We start from the raw sequence: 14,086 nt of genomic DNA, 5'->3' as shown, positions 1-14,086 counted from the left end.
GCTTAAAGCAAAGGACTTTCAGAGTCACCACTAGCTGGTTCAAGGAACCGTCTCTGCTGCAGAAGCTCTGTTTCTGGCCAGTATCCAAGCCTGCACTGGGGCTTTGATCCTTGCCTGAAAGCTGCTGTGCTGCACAAAATACGGCCTGGAAACGCCTTGCACAGGGCCAGCACCCAATTTGTGCCAACCTCCAGCCATCTTCACTAAATACACGGCAAAATGTGTCTTTGCTGTCTTTAGGCGTTAACTTGGGACTGGGAGATCTGCTGGTAGGAATGTGGCAGTGAAGAACTTTGCGCTGAGGACTTGGTTGAAGTTTAATTTTTAGTTAGGTCGTCTTGGGTTTCTTTAGCAGTTGTCCAGGTTTTGTCCTGTGATAATTCTTCTGTTTTATACAGGAGGAAGCACACGCTGTGTGCGGATGGAAAATTTACTTTTGTAGAAAATTCCATTTTCTTCTGAGAAGTGTTGCCCACGCTGAGATTGGGTTTGGTAAAACCTTGGCTTCGGGATTCGCTCTGCCCATGTGGCGCGTTGCATTTTGTGGCTTTAGCCCTCCTCCGCTGCACAGGCCTGGTTTGAGCTAACTGCTGCTCACTGCTCGCTCTTCTGTCAAACAACGTTTTGTCAGTGAGATCCCAAGAAGGGTCAGTGGCCTTGCTTGTATCGGAAGCCGCTCTCTTCATCACCGCTGGAATAAAGGAGCAGAGCGACGCGAGCAATCTGTAACTCATTTCAAGCGCCAATTGAGCCTCTTTAGCTTGGAAGAAGATGGAGCAAGCGAGTCTTACAGGCTTTCGCTTGACCTTTACTGCTCTTTCTTAATGAAGTCATGCTGAATCAGCTGCGACACACAGCTCAAGACAGAAAATCAGCGAGCCGTAGGATCCCAGCCCTTTCCAGTTCCGTGGAAAGCTTCCCAGTGTCTTCCAGCGGTGCCGGCTGCCGTGGAAGCAGCCGCACCCGGACCAGCTCACAGCAGCCAGGCTGCTTTCAGGCTCTGACCTCGACAAGGGTGATTTCGGGGGATAAAAGTGTTTGTGTATGACATATCTCATCTAAAAGATGGTTTACTCTTGCATATTGCTTAGGATATTCTAAACTTGTGAACTCTTGAGTGGAACAATCTTTTTGTGAAAGTCTAAAGCAATGAATGTTATGTACCAATAAGTATATGTCTGTGACGAGATAATAATCAGCTTAATTTAATTTCCCTACTATCTGATTCATAATTCTGTATTACAATCAATTTCTGTCAAAATGAGCTGTCAGGGATACTAAAATATTTTAAAACTTCCTTTAAAGACCCTCAATTTTTTTGTAATTTAATTTTTAAGAATTTCTTTCTTTTTTTCAAAGATTAGTATCAGATAATCCTGGAGTCTCCATACAAGATATTTCACTTACTGTGGCCAGGACTTTATTTCTTATCTCTTGCTGCAAGGCAGGTTAATGCTGGAACCATTAAGCTCTCTGGCTGGGGATTTTCGGTTCCAGGTACTGGTATGAAGCCGGGGCGTTTGCCTCGCAGTGCGCAGGAGACGCAGGCAGTCCTGTTCAGAGCGTTGTAAATTAGTTCCAGTCTCCCAGAGACTGCTGTAACTAATTGGTATGACCTGGAAGTGGATAAAGTCCAGAACAGTAAGAGCAGCTTTTCCTCCAGTCGTCTGACAAATGGAACCTTTCTGTAAAGTCCCGCGCAGGCCGCATACCCCATTTGTTCTTTTGTGACGGGCATCGCTTCCGCAGGGAAGTGATGATGATTTTCCAGATTTCTGCTGATTTGTGTAGCAGGTGCTGTCATTTATTGATGCCAGCAGAAGGGAGGGAGTCAACAGCAGCCACAAAAAAAGGATTCCTGGCAGCAGCCGTTTATCAGAGTCGTTCCTTATCCAGTCAGGTGGCTGTGAGTATTCGACCACCGCTTAAAAACTTGCTATTTCTGTACAGAATGTACACCTCTAACACCCTCTTCTGCAGAGATAATCCTCTTTGTAAAGATAGCAGAAGTATCAATGTCTGTTAGTGGTAATAATTACGGTTAACAATGGCACTGCTTTTTCAACCAAGTATTTAATAAAGTGTGCAGCAAAGGTTAATGCTTAACCAAACCCTGGGTTGCCTTGTGTGTAGCACCTTTAAAGCAGCAAACGCAGAATATCCTGGGTTCTCTTTCAAACCAAATGTTTTTGAGGTTTTACAGCCTTGATGAGCTTGACTCTTGCAGAGGAAGCTGACGAAATGGGACCTGTGATGGAAGCCATTAGAAACTCTGCGTTTCAGTGCCTAATTAATTTTTTAAGAACAATTAGAGGCAGTCACTGTAAGTAAATAAAGGCTGCTTTCTGAACAGGTGGTGATTTGGGGAGTTTCTGTGCGCACCCCTGCTCCCAGCCCCTTCCAAGCCTGCACCCCACCCCAGCGGTGTCCCAGCCCGTCGGGCTCCGAACCAGCCTCACCGCTCTGGGCTGGGGTGACGTCCTGTCGGGTGGCTTTCGCAAGGACTCTGGTGGCCAAGGGGACGCTGGGTATTTCCAAGTGGGAAGGAGGAGATCCCAAACTATCAACGGGACTGAAAATCCCGATCTGGTTCTTTTGAAAGTTATTTAAAATAAATCCCCAAGGCCCCTAGATGCGCGGAGTTAATTGAACCACTGTGGCCACCGCTGCCTTTCGACAGTTGCGAGGCTTTTCTCGTTGCTGAAGCTGTTACCGTTAGACGTCTGCATGTCATCGCATACCAAGGAAGACATTTGGATTTCATTTTTGGCACCGCTGCGGAATTGTTTGTGTACATTAATCAGGCAAGGTACATGGCTCGGCGCACGCTGCGCCGGGCTGCTTCGCAGACACGACGGGATGGAGAAGACACAGCAACACAGCTGCTGAACATATTTACCGTCACACAGTTAGTCACACTTCGGGAGCTTTAATTGAATTACCTCTGACAGTGAGCAGCGAACCTGGTGGGTGATCTACTAAATTTAACTGATGGATGGGCTCCCGAAAATCAATTAGCGTCTCGGGCGGCGAGCGTGAACGCATCCTGTGGCTCCGCGGGGTCGGAATGACAGCAGCAAATGTGAGACGAAGTGAAAGCATGCGTCTCCCGCCGCCGCTGACCCCTGCTCCCCACATGAAAGGAGAACAGGAGTCGAACAGGAGCTGAAAGAATCTGACAGTAAATCATTCAAGCTCTGTTTTGCAGAGCTGATCTAGTACGCTTCGAGACTGCTTGATTGATGCTGGGCAGTGTATTGAAAGCAAGACGCGGCGGAGCACCAGCTCGGCCTCGACGCACCAAGCTGTCACAAGCACCGTCTAATTCGCTTTATCCTTTTTCAGACGTTCAAGGCAGCAGGAGGCGAAGAGGAATTCGCTATCTTCCGTTCTCGCGCTGCGGTGATGGGCTCCGGTCGGCAGCCACGGAGAAGCCCTCGGTCTGCTGGATGGTGGTTTGTTATCTGAATAATCAACTGATGGTGAAACGCGGGCTGGGGGCTCCTCTGACCTTTGCCTCGTCGCAACCCGACCCCGCTGGGGCAGAGCATGTAATGAGGTGCAGATGCGACAGGGAGGAGAGCTGAGCGCACGCAAGTGTCTGAGGGGCTCTCGGGTCGTGACGGAGCGATGCAGGCAGAGAGCTCTCGACTGGGGCTGCTCTCTCTGGGTTTGGGTGAAAGGAGGGGAGGAAGAGGAGCGAACAGCGCCTTGGCCTTCCCTCCTTTCACCCCGTTTTGCCGGACAACCAGGTAAGCGGCTTCCTGAGCAGTGAATCTGTGCAAACGCTGGACTTGTTTGGTTTGAGTACTGCCTTCAGTGAAGACTCAGTTTGGACTATACCCCCTGCGAATTTTATTTTTTTTATTGCTGAAACAAAATGTGTGGAGCTCGACGCGCCCGTACTGAAACCCGTCCGACCACTGCAGGAGGCTGTGATTCGAAACCTGGTTTTCCCTCGGGGGTTCCCCACCCCGTGCCCACCTTTCCAGGCCGGGTACCACCTTACGGGGTGTCCTGAGGTCAACGTGGGCACGGCGGGGCTTTGCTTTCCTCGCCTTCATAAGAGGATAGCATGGAGAGCGTGGGGCTTTTTCAATTATTTTTAAGCAAAATTATATTAAATAGTACTTTTTAAGGAAAATTCCTCAGGGGCTCTGCAGCGAGCATGGCTCTCGTGCCCACTAGGCAGTACTGGCGGAGGTGGCTCCGTGCAGTTGTTGTGGGTAAATAGGAGGGCTCGGCTGGTGCTGTGTCCTCAGCCAAGTCTTCATCTACTCACCCCGCATTTCCCAGGGGATCTGGGAGCCTGTCCAGCACTGCCAGCTTTTTGTAGGGTTAAAGTCATCCCTGCCATCAAGGCAGATGTCACCTTGCGGTACCGACGAATTGCTCTGGGAACGCACAGAACCACCAGGTCTTGCTCAATATGTACCAAGAGAGACCATGGTCGTGCCATCGGGAGGACGGAGTTCTGGCTGGAGGTTGTCTTGGGCAGTCCCAGGTCCGCATGTCAGGAACACATCTCACCCGAGACTGCAGCTCCCAGCAGCCTCAGCCCGGTCTTGATGCAGATTGGGATGGAGGAAGGCTTCCACCAGCTCCAAACAGGCAAAGACTCATCTAAAACCATGGAGTTTTGCAGGAAGAAGGTGCAGCACCATTGCCACTGTGAATGAGCGTGGGCTTGGCCACCACGCTGACCTCGTACAGAGAAATAATTCCCAGCGGAGGTGCTGGGCTGGGAAGCAATCTGTCCTCGCCTTGCATGGAGGATCCAACCTTCACAGGAGACGTTTGACCGCAGTATCCCACAGCTGTGGGTGCCTTCTGAGTCTCCGCACCTGAGCTGAACGTCTCTTGTGAGACTCTGCACGTCTTCTACCTGGCTGCAGCGCTGGGAGGAGAGCGTGGTGTTCGGGCCGGACCTGGCAAATCCTCTGCCAGGCAGACGACAGGATGTGGGGCGAGCACCATCCCATGGCTCAGGCGCGAGTCCTGGAGAGCAGCCGGGCTGACTCCCAGTGTTTCATGGCTGCTTTGCAAATGCAACATTTTTTCCCTGTAAAACGCCGGAAAAAAGAGGATGAGACTCAACGTGCGCTGACACTCTGGTCTGAAGCTCTATATAAATTACATTATGCATCACACAAACATATTTGTTAATTTAATTAATTTATGGACAAGCAGAAGTCCCCAGAAACTCCCGAGCTGTGCCTGCAGCTCTTTCCTTTCTCCTCGCTTTCCTCCTCTCCTCCTTTTGGAGCTGCCCCGAGGTTTCCCTCCGCAGCCCGGCTGCTGGGTCGGCTCCCACGCAGCCCCGGACAACTCACGCTGCCGAGTTCATCTTCAAACACTCCGTTTTGTGGCCCCTCCAAGACTTTGGCTTCAAGACGAAGACGTGGGAGCACGGCTCCAAACACCCGGATCAATCCCCTCAGTAAGATTTCATGCTTTTTCAAACAGTATCCGTCTTGATTTGGAAAACAAAAAGCAAGGAAAAGGCAACAGCTAAAAACCTTCCCAGCGCACAAAGTAAGAAATGTGGCTCTCATTTAGACAACTAATCGCTTCCAGCTGAACCAGCCATTAAAAACAGTTGAGGAATTACAATGTAAATAGATTAATGCAGACAAAGCAACATGTGCGCTGTTCCATGTCTTCTCGTTACCTACAAAATACTTGGGCAGTGACACACTGTTAGCCTAAGCCACTTGTTAGGCTCTGTGCTAATCAGCTAAAATTAAATAAACATGACTGATAAAAATGACTGTTGTGTTTGAAAACTGATGCACCAACAGAATTTACTCCAGGAGATAATTACAGATGATTAAGCCATGAAGAAATAATTCCTACGGCAAAGGGGAGAAGCCTGCGATGCAGGGATGGGTCACTTCTTTGCGTGCCGTCCCTTCCTCTTGGAGAGATGAGCCAAAGCTGCAGGAAGGTCTATGGGTGGGAAGAAACCCCCAAGGTGCCTTCCGACCCCGGGAGTCTCCAGAGACAGACTAAAAAAGGGCTGCAAAATCAGTATTTTGCAGTTGGAAGAGCAGAGACCTGGCTCGTACCTCCAGCATCGCACCCAAGGGATCAATCTGTTCGTTCAAGTTTGTCCTTTTAGATGCTGAGCGTCACAGAGAACTGCTCACAGGTGACCCACGTCAGCCACAGGGATGACATGCTTCTCAATAACAATCTTAATTATTTAAATAATAAAGACAATTTCTCATCAGAATGAGAGCAGATTAAGACTTGTCTTCTAAAACAGAAAACATTCTTCATGTAGTTTTTTTAAATGTTCATTCTTCAAGCAATTTATTATTGGAACATGAATATTGACTGGAAGCCTAAGAAAGGGGGCAATTTCCAAAATGAAGAAGAAATGCTCCTTTTTTTTTTTTTTTTCTTCTTTTCAATTTATTTCCTTCACCCCCAGGCTTGTTGGTAGGAGCTTCGTGGTAACAGAGATGTCCAACGGCTGGCAGAGAGAAAGGAATGAAAGGTGTCATTTGCAAAGCGTGGGATGTGAACAACGAGAACAAAAAGGCCCTCGTTAGTCACCAGTGAACTTCGTCACCGCCTGGCAGATGACCTGCTTGCTGTGGGGATGGGGAGCACGGCGTGGGGCCGTGTTTTGGGCCGTGTCCTGGTGCTGGGGTGGGTGTCTGCAGAACAGCACAGTGCAAAACAGACCTTTAACCAAGCGGCTGTCACCCTTCGCTGCTCTGCCTGGTGCCTTCCCAAGGTCAGCTCCCACCTCGGCGCCAAGGGTACGACGGGGTGTCAGGAGGATGGGGCCAGACTCTTTTCAGTGGTGCCCAGTGACAGGACAAGGGGCAATGGGCACAAACTGAAGCAGAGGAAGCTCCAGCTGAACCCGAGGAAGAACTTCTTCCCTCTGAGGGTGACGGAGCCCTGGCCCAGGCTGCCCAGGGAGGCTGTGGAGTCTCCTTCTCTGGAGATATTCCAGCCCTGCCTGGACACGGTGCTGTGCAGCCTGCTCTGGGTGGCCCTGCTTGGGCAGGGGGGTTGGACTGGGTGACCCACAGAGGTCCCTTCCAACCCCTAACACTGTGATTCTGTGATTCTTGTAAGCCCCACCAGCGCCGTCAATCTACGTAAGTCTGTGCAAGTCAGCCACGCACAGGGAGCCCAGCTCGGTGTTGGGGTTTCAGCGAAGGCAAAGAGCTCTGGCCCCTGGGACCAGCCTGGGCATCCTCCCAAAAGCTGGGCTCCAGCACAGCACATGCAACCCCGTTTACGCACAAAAATACCAGTTATCTGCTGTCCTGGGACCCTCACGTACACACAAGGAAGGTAAAACCATCGCCTACTATTAGTTTTGCTGCTGTGTTTTAAAAATGTGTGTTAAAAGAGGTGTCACCAGGCCCAGAGCAGCACGAGTGCTGCTGGCACAGCCTGTCGCCGGGACTGGGTCTCTCCTCGGGGATGGGGACTGGGACGGGAACGCGCGTTGGGCGCGTTGGTGGAAAATGTGTTTGCTGCGGCGGAGGGAAGCGGTTCCTCCTGTCCCGAGTGCGGCAGGCACGAAATAAGCCATTTATCCCATTTTACTGTGATAAATGGTGTGTTTTGTCGCCAGGAGCCGTACTGCTAAGCTGACTCCTCGGCAGATCTTAACACAGGCGTTTCCGCGTAACTTTTTCACGTATTTTCTTTAGCACATTCACATCCTTCAGCATCTCACCGAAACACATCTGCGAGCTGAGATTATCCCCTATGAAATGAAAATCGCTTGGGGTGCGGAGGAGGGAAGTGGAATATTATTCTTCATCCTGAATTGAAATATTAGAAGCTGACTTCTGAATTATACTCTGGGGTTAGCGAGCTATAATTGAGATTGAAATTGGTCCGCTATTTTTGGGACGGCCTGGAAAGCTCCGAGCCTTATTCCCATTTGTGCTGGTGGAAATCCCCACCCATCATCTCAAATTCTGCTCTGCCCGCGCCTTCGGGGCGAGGAGTGCCTCCCCGGCTCCTTCCTCCCCAAAATAATGAGAAGTGACAGCCAGGCAAAATTGTAGCTGGCTGCCGCGCCGCGCCGAGGAGCCGAGAGGCAGGCGAGCGGGGGCTTCTCCCCCGAAAGCTGACTGACAGCCGGGGTCGGGGTGGGGGGAGCATTTGCTGGGCCCTGTCAGATCACAGGGAGCTGCTGACAGCTCGCGCCGCGGGTCGCTCCCTTCCCTCACCGGCGAGATTTACGCTGCAATTCGGAGGGTGCTCATTGAACTCTGCTTTGCTTAGACCAGCCTGGAAAGTAAAAACACCACCCCAAAAATGACAATGTGCTCCTTTAAATCTAATGTTTTTGTTCTGCAGGTGCTGTCTAGAGGCGGTTGGGTTTCTCTGGAGGAACGCTTCGCAATGCTTCCCAACGCTCCGAAATAGTCAAGCAAAGCTGATGTGAGTTTCACAGAATCACAGAACCCCAGCATGGTAGGGGTTGTCAGGGCCCTCTGTGGGTCCCCCAGTCAAATCCCCTGCCCAAGCAGGGTCACCCACAGCAGGCTGCACAGCACCGCATCCAGGAAGGTCTGGAATATCTCCAGAGAAGGAGACTCCACAACCTCCCTGGGCAGCCTGGGCCAGGGCTCCGTCACCCTCAGAGAGAAGAAGTTCTTCCTCATCTTTGAGTTTGCGTTCCTCAAGCCAGCACTGTACGGCAGCAAACAGAGCTTCTGGGCAGCTGCTTAGCGACCACCTCAGAAAGCTGCTTATGGACCAGGACAGGCGATACTGGGACGCGGCTGGGGTGGGATGGCTCTCCTGCAGCTCCGGGGCAGAGCCGTGCTACGAGGAGCTCTCGGTTTCTCCTCCAAAAGCAATTTAGAGAGAGCCAAAAGGACATCAACACAGTGCACGGCCTCCTGGCTCTCCCAGAGCCGCAGAAATCCTCCGGGAACACTCGCCACAGGTGTGTTACGGACAGCGTGGTGGCCACGTGCTGCGGTGGGAAGGACAGAAGAGCTTCCCAAATCAGATTAATCAGTGGATTGATGGTTAACGGGAGCCACTGTCTTTGGGACCGTTCTGCCGTTGGCAGCAAGAATCAGACAAGAAGCTAATATAGAATGCCTGACTCGCAGCAACCAGACTTTTAAATCTTCTACTCATTTGGTCCATTAAAAGCTGAAATAGCACGACACGTCGTGAAATGTGTCTTCGCAGTGAGAAGGGGCAGAGCACGACGGGCGGCCAAAACAAGGCGATGGGACTGATCCACCACCCCTCTCCGTGCCTGGCCACGTCTCGACGGAGAGCGCTGAGCTCCTGCTCCTCCAACGCCAGGAGGAAAGGAAGAGCTGAGGTCACTGAAAAAAACCCCTTACTGCTTCAGTCCTGTCTGCTAAAGCCATTGGGCTTTCGGCCGTGTCCTGGCCAGGCTGCAGATTCAAACCATCAGCCGTGCCCCAGGCAGGTCCACCTTCACCCAGGCCTCGCCGAAGCCAAGGCAGGGCTTCTTGCAGACCCGCTCCGGGTGATCGATGCTTCCACGCCGGAGGGAATGCCGACATCGCTGCGTGTTAGCTCAGTTCTGCGGGTGCTGGGCTGGGTTTTGGGCAGCGCTGACCATCTGCAGCCCTGGTGCTGCTGCGGGGCGACACGTGCGAGGTGGGACATCTCCTCGGCCCATGGCGGCTGTCGTCTGCCCACGCTCGCAAGAGTGACGGGAAAAATCGTGGGAAGACACGGAGGAAGCGGGTCCTGCTTCTGCTGCAAACCTTCGGCTTCAAAATGGCTCAAAGCCAAGCCAAAAGGAGACACAAAGGGCTGCGGTGAGGGGAAATGAAGCAGCGTGGGCTTTCCTGGAGGATCTCCTTGGTTTGCACTGGGAGCAAAGCAAAATACAAAGCGAGATTAAAAAGAAACGAAACAAATGGAAAAAAAGAAAAAAAAAAAAAAAAAAAAAAAAGGCAAATGGTCAGTGATAACCCAGATCTCCTTGTTAAAGGTTCTCGGTGTCTACGGGTTACTGGAAAAACACAGGGGCCAGATGGCAGCGCCTCACGGGAGCAGGGCTGTTTGTCACAGGGCTGGAGCAAAATTCCTCCTTAAATCTCAATTCCAGATTTGGGAGCTCCCCACCAAGGTGCCCCGGCAGCTTGGTGGCCGCTCCAGGAGAGAAAGCCACTCCGCTCCCCCTGGCTTTCGCTGTTTTGTGCTCGTGATGCTATTTTTCTGATTGTTTTTTTCAAAATTAATACTGCCCGTGTGAGTGCTGGAAGCCAAGGTGAGGTGAGCTGCGAGCTGGCTCCAGCTGCGTTCAGCAGTCCTTGCTCTCACCTCGATGATCATTCAAGACTATTATTTGTCTTGCAAAATGCCTCAAAATTGGTAGTGGTAAAGCACAAGAATAAGAGAAATATTCATCTCTGGGCTCCTGTGTCACAGAAGGTAAAATCCCTCTATGAAAGAATCAGTGCTGTAAGCTAAAATCAATGAACTTTAACTACAAGCCTGTATTTCAAAGCCAAAGAAAACTGCCTCTTGCTTTAACCCTCTGAACAAACAAATATATTTTGTCTTTTATTAGCTAGAACGGTGGATAATTATCTCTCAATACCATCGGTGCTAAACAGCATCTCAGTGATAAATTGTTTCCCCGACTTCAGTGAAGAGGCGTGTTAGCGCGGTGGGATGGGGATGCTGGGGGGGGAGAGAAGGGGACACAGAGCTGGAAACAAAAGTGCACTAAATTGACAGCTAATAAATATTAATGGAATGGTTGATGGGTATAGCGATGTCGGCGAAGGCTGTTCATGAAGCGATGACGCTATTGTGAACACCAAGCTGACGGGCAGAGCTGACCTGGTCCTGGAGAAGACGCTGAATTGATTTTTTCTGTCATCTGAGAGGGAAACGGTGCATGGCACGCAGAACAAAACGCTACCAAGGAGACTGAAGAGCTTTTAAAGTAAGAACTTTAAAATGTTGGAGCACAAGAGCTGCATCCCAGCACGGAGAAGGGGAGAGACAGATGGGAGAGGAGGAACGGGATGGCAAGGGGGGTTCCAGCATGGGGACATGATGCATGGTCCCAAATGATGGGATCCCAGGGCGTCCAGGGAGCGGCACGGGGCAAAAGTCCCATCATTTGGGAACATCTATGTATTCGCACCAGGGGCTCCCAGTGTCCCGTGGATCAATTTGTGGAGCCGTGTCGGCCAGTTGCCTCCGTGCAGCCTCGGCATTCCCCGGCAAGGAGAACACGGGGCAGGTGCGTGGGTTGGGAAGAGAGCCCTTCAGAAGGAGCAACCTGGAAGAATTTGATGTAACTCGATCTAGCGATAGGCGCAAACAAGCAAAAAAGTGTGTTGGGCTGAGATGATTAGATGTGACGGGGGTTTTTTAGGTTTTTTTTCTTTTTTTGCAAGCAGTGAAAAATACCAAAGGCATGACGGAGGAATTAAGACGCAGCTTATAAACACGCTGCGGAGAAAAAGTCAAGGGGGAAGCAAACAAGACCCCAAAATAGATTTATCTCCAACCATCCCGCGAAGGCGAGGAATCCGCCGATGTAAACACAGGAATTGGAACTGGCCACATGAAACGCAGCTCCGCTTTCAGGGGCACCTGGGGATGGCGAGATGGAAGTCATTCCTCTTTAATGAAGATATTGCTCTGTGGCTGAGGCTTTCGGCAGAGCGGCAATCTCCGCTGCCTGGGAAAAGAGGGGATTAAGTTACAGCCCAGCTCTGCTGGAGGAGAAACCCCCCGTTTGAAGCAAACCCTTAGCTGCGTTATCTGTTTAATGTGTTGCACGCCATTGGCGGCATAAACATTTCCAGTTCGTTTTAATTTCATATCGTCGGAGAATAATAAAGACAGCGGGGTTATTGGTCGCAGCTGCGTGGATGTGGCAAATGTAACTTGAAGAATTATTCTGTCAAAGAGACAGAGCCAGATATTATTGTTTTTTTCCCTTACAGTCTTGCCAGAAGTTAAATAGGGGATTTTATTAAAAATATTCACATAATTAAAATCTACGGTCTTGAAAGCCTTTATAGGACCTGGAGTTAAACCAAAATAACACGTTTGCATTCAGATGTTGTAGGTTTGTGACAATATGATGCTGGCTTCAGTTTGCAAAGCGAAAAAAAAGAAGTTTTCTTACACCTAAATCTTACATTTTAAAATTTAGGTAGCTTGGAAACGTGCAGTGATTGATGTGGCTCAGAAGGACAACCTTGCTAGGAAACGTTACGGAAAGTCACGACAGTTCTGGTCTGGGGGACCGGCGTGTCCGGGGAGGGAGAAAGGAGTTTTCTTCAACACACGTGTGGTTTGAACAGCCAGCGCCCGGGTTTTCAGCCGTTGTCCGTCAGCGTGATGGATCGCCCTTCCCTCCTCTCGCTTCCCAAACCCCGACCCCGGCTGGAATGGAGAATTTTCCCAAAGTGAAGGAAATACCCCTGGCGAAAAGCAGACCCGACAGCCACTCAGAGCCGTTTCTTTTTTCTGCCTTTTTTTTCCTCCCTCCCTTTTCTTTCTCGAAGCTTTGTCCAGTAATAAACAACTGCTTCAATCTGCTGCGCTGATCAAAAGAAATGTTTTAATCAGTCCCAGGCAAAAATATCATGCTATTATGTTATCACTGGAGCAAATCATCAAAAATACAAAACAAAAATATCGGTTTAATATGCTCCAGATCAGGAATGTCTTGAAGAAACTCGCCTTCCTCACAGGTGTGTCCTATTTTAAGAATAAAAAGGAAGAACTAAAGCGCGGAGGCTGGCGCTGGGGCGAGCGTGGCCGTCAGGGCAGAAATGCTGAGATCAAAACCGACCAAGCCCAATTACTGCAAATAAACCGCTCGAAACGCTTTCCCCTGTCCCGGGGATGTTTGGATTAATTTTTTTTTTCAACTGACAAATTATCTCAAAATCACTCGTCTGTGTTTTCACCTGCTGCGAAGCAAATCCGTGGGGAGAGCTGCGGGGATGCCGACCCGGTCCCTGCTACCTCCAAAGCATGGCTCCAGCTGGTAAGGGATGCAACCCTGAGGAGACCCAGAAGCTTCCCAGTTTTGGAGATGATTTTCCCACCGGGAGCCTGAGCCGGGTGTGGATCTGATGCGGGGCGATGGGAGCCATCAGCGGATGCGGGAGCAGCCCTGCCCTGCCAGCCTGAGGCGTGATCGCTTGCAGAGGTACCCGCCATCTCCTCCAAAAAATTTTGGCTTGAGCAGAGCTGGATCTCATTTCCATCTTCTGCTCTGTTCTGTGTCCAGGAGACCTACCCAGTGAAATTCCTCCTTTTTACAGCCCATGGCTCCAGCTGCACAAGCGATATTCAGCAACAATTTAGGAAGAAGTGATCTTTCGGTCATTTGGGAAGCTGAGGTTTGGAGCAGGATGCTGTGGCTGTCTCGCCAGCCGGACCTGGCGACGCTCCTGGGATCAGGAGTCAATAGGATGTGCTCTCAGAGACACCTCTTGTATTTGTTGGATCGAAGAAATCCTGACTCTCCACAGGGTCTTCAAAAGGGATGAGAGGAGCCGGTCAAGGGGGAGAGGTCTGCACCGGCACGTGCGGCTCTCAAGCACCGCCCAACCCCATTGGGACAAAAACCATCTCAGAAAGTGGGGATGTTGGGCCGAAAACCATCTCAGAAAGTGGGGATGTTGGGCCGAAAACCATCTCAGAAAGTGGGGACATCGGCTTGGGAAGGAGGAACAGCAGCGGGGATGAAGCACCCGGACCTGGATAGATCCAGATGAGCTCTTCCCTGTCCTCTCCTCGACATCCCTTGCCTCCATTGGCAATTCCATCATCCAACATGGCAAGCGCCAGCATTTTCAAAGCAGGAAGGCTTTTGAAGCGTTGGGTTTTGTTTCAGTTGGAAATGAAGTTTGGGGCTTCGCTTGACTTTGATTTGGTTTAATCTCGAAAATCGCCAGGAAACAGAGCAGCATTTCTTCTACCAGCCGAAATTCTTCAATTCTGGTAGTGCTGAGAAGCGAAGCAAAAGGGGCTGATGTTATCCGTTAGAACAGCCCAGATAGAGACGTTATCCTGCTTTTATGAAAGCCAAAGGCCAAATTCATATTTACTTGAGCTGCAG

Source organism: Opisthocomus hoazin, chromosome 14 (genome assembly GCF_030867145.1).
Source record: "Opisthocomus hoazin isolate bOpiHoa1 chromosome 14, bOpiHoa1.hap1, whole genome shotgun sequence".
Lineage (NCBI taxonomy): Eukaryota > Metazoa > Chordata > Aves > Opisthocomiformes > Opisthocomidae > Opisthocomus > Opisthocomus hoazin.
This window is presented reverse-complemented; position numbering follows the sequence as displayed.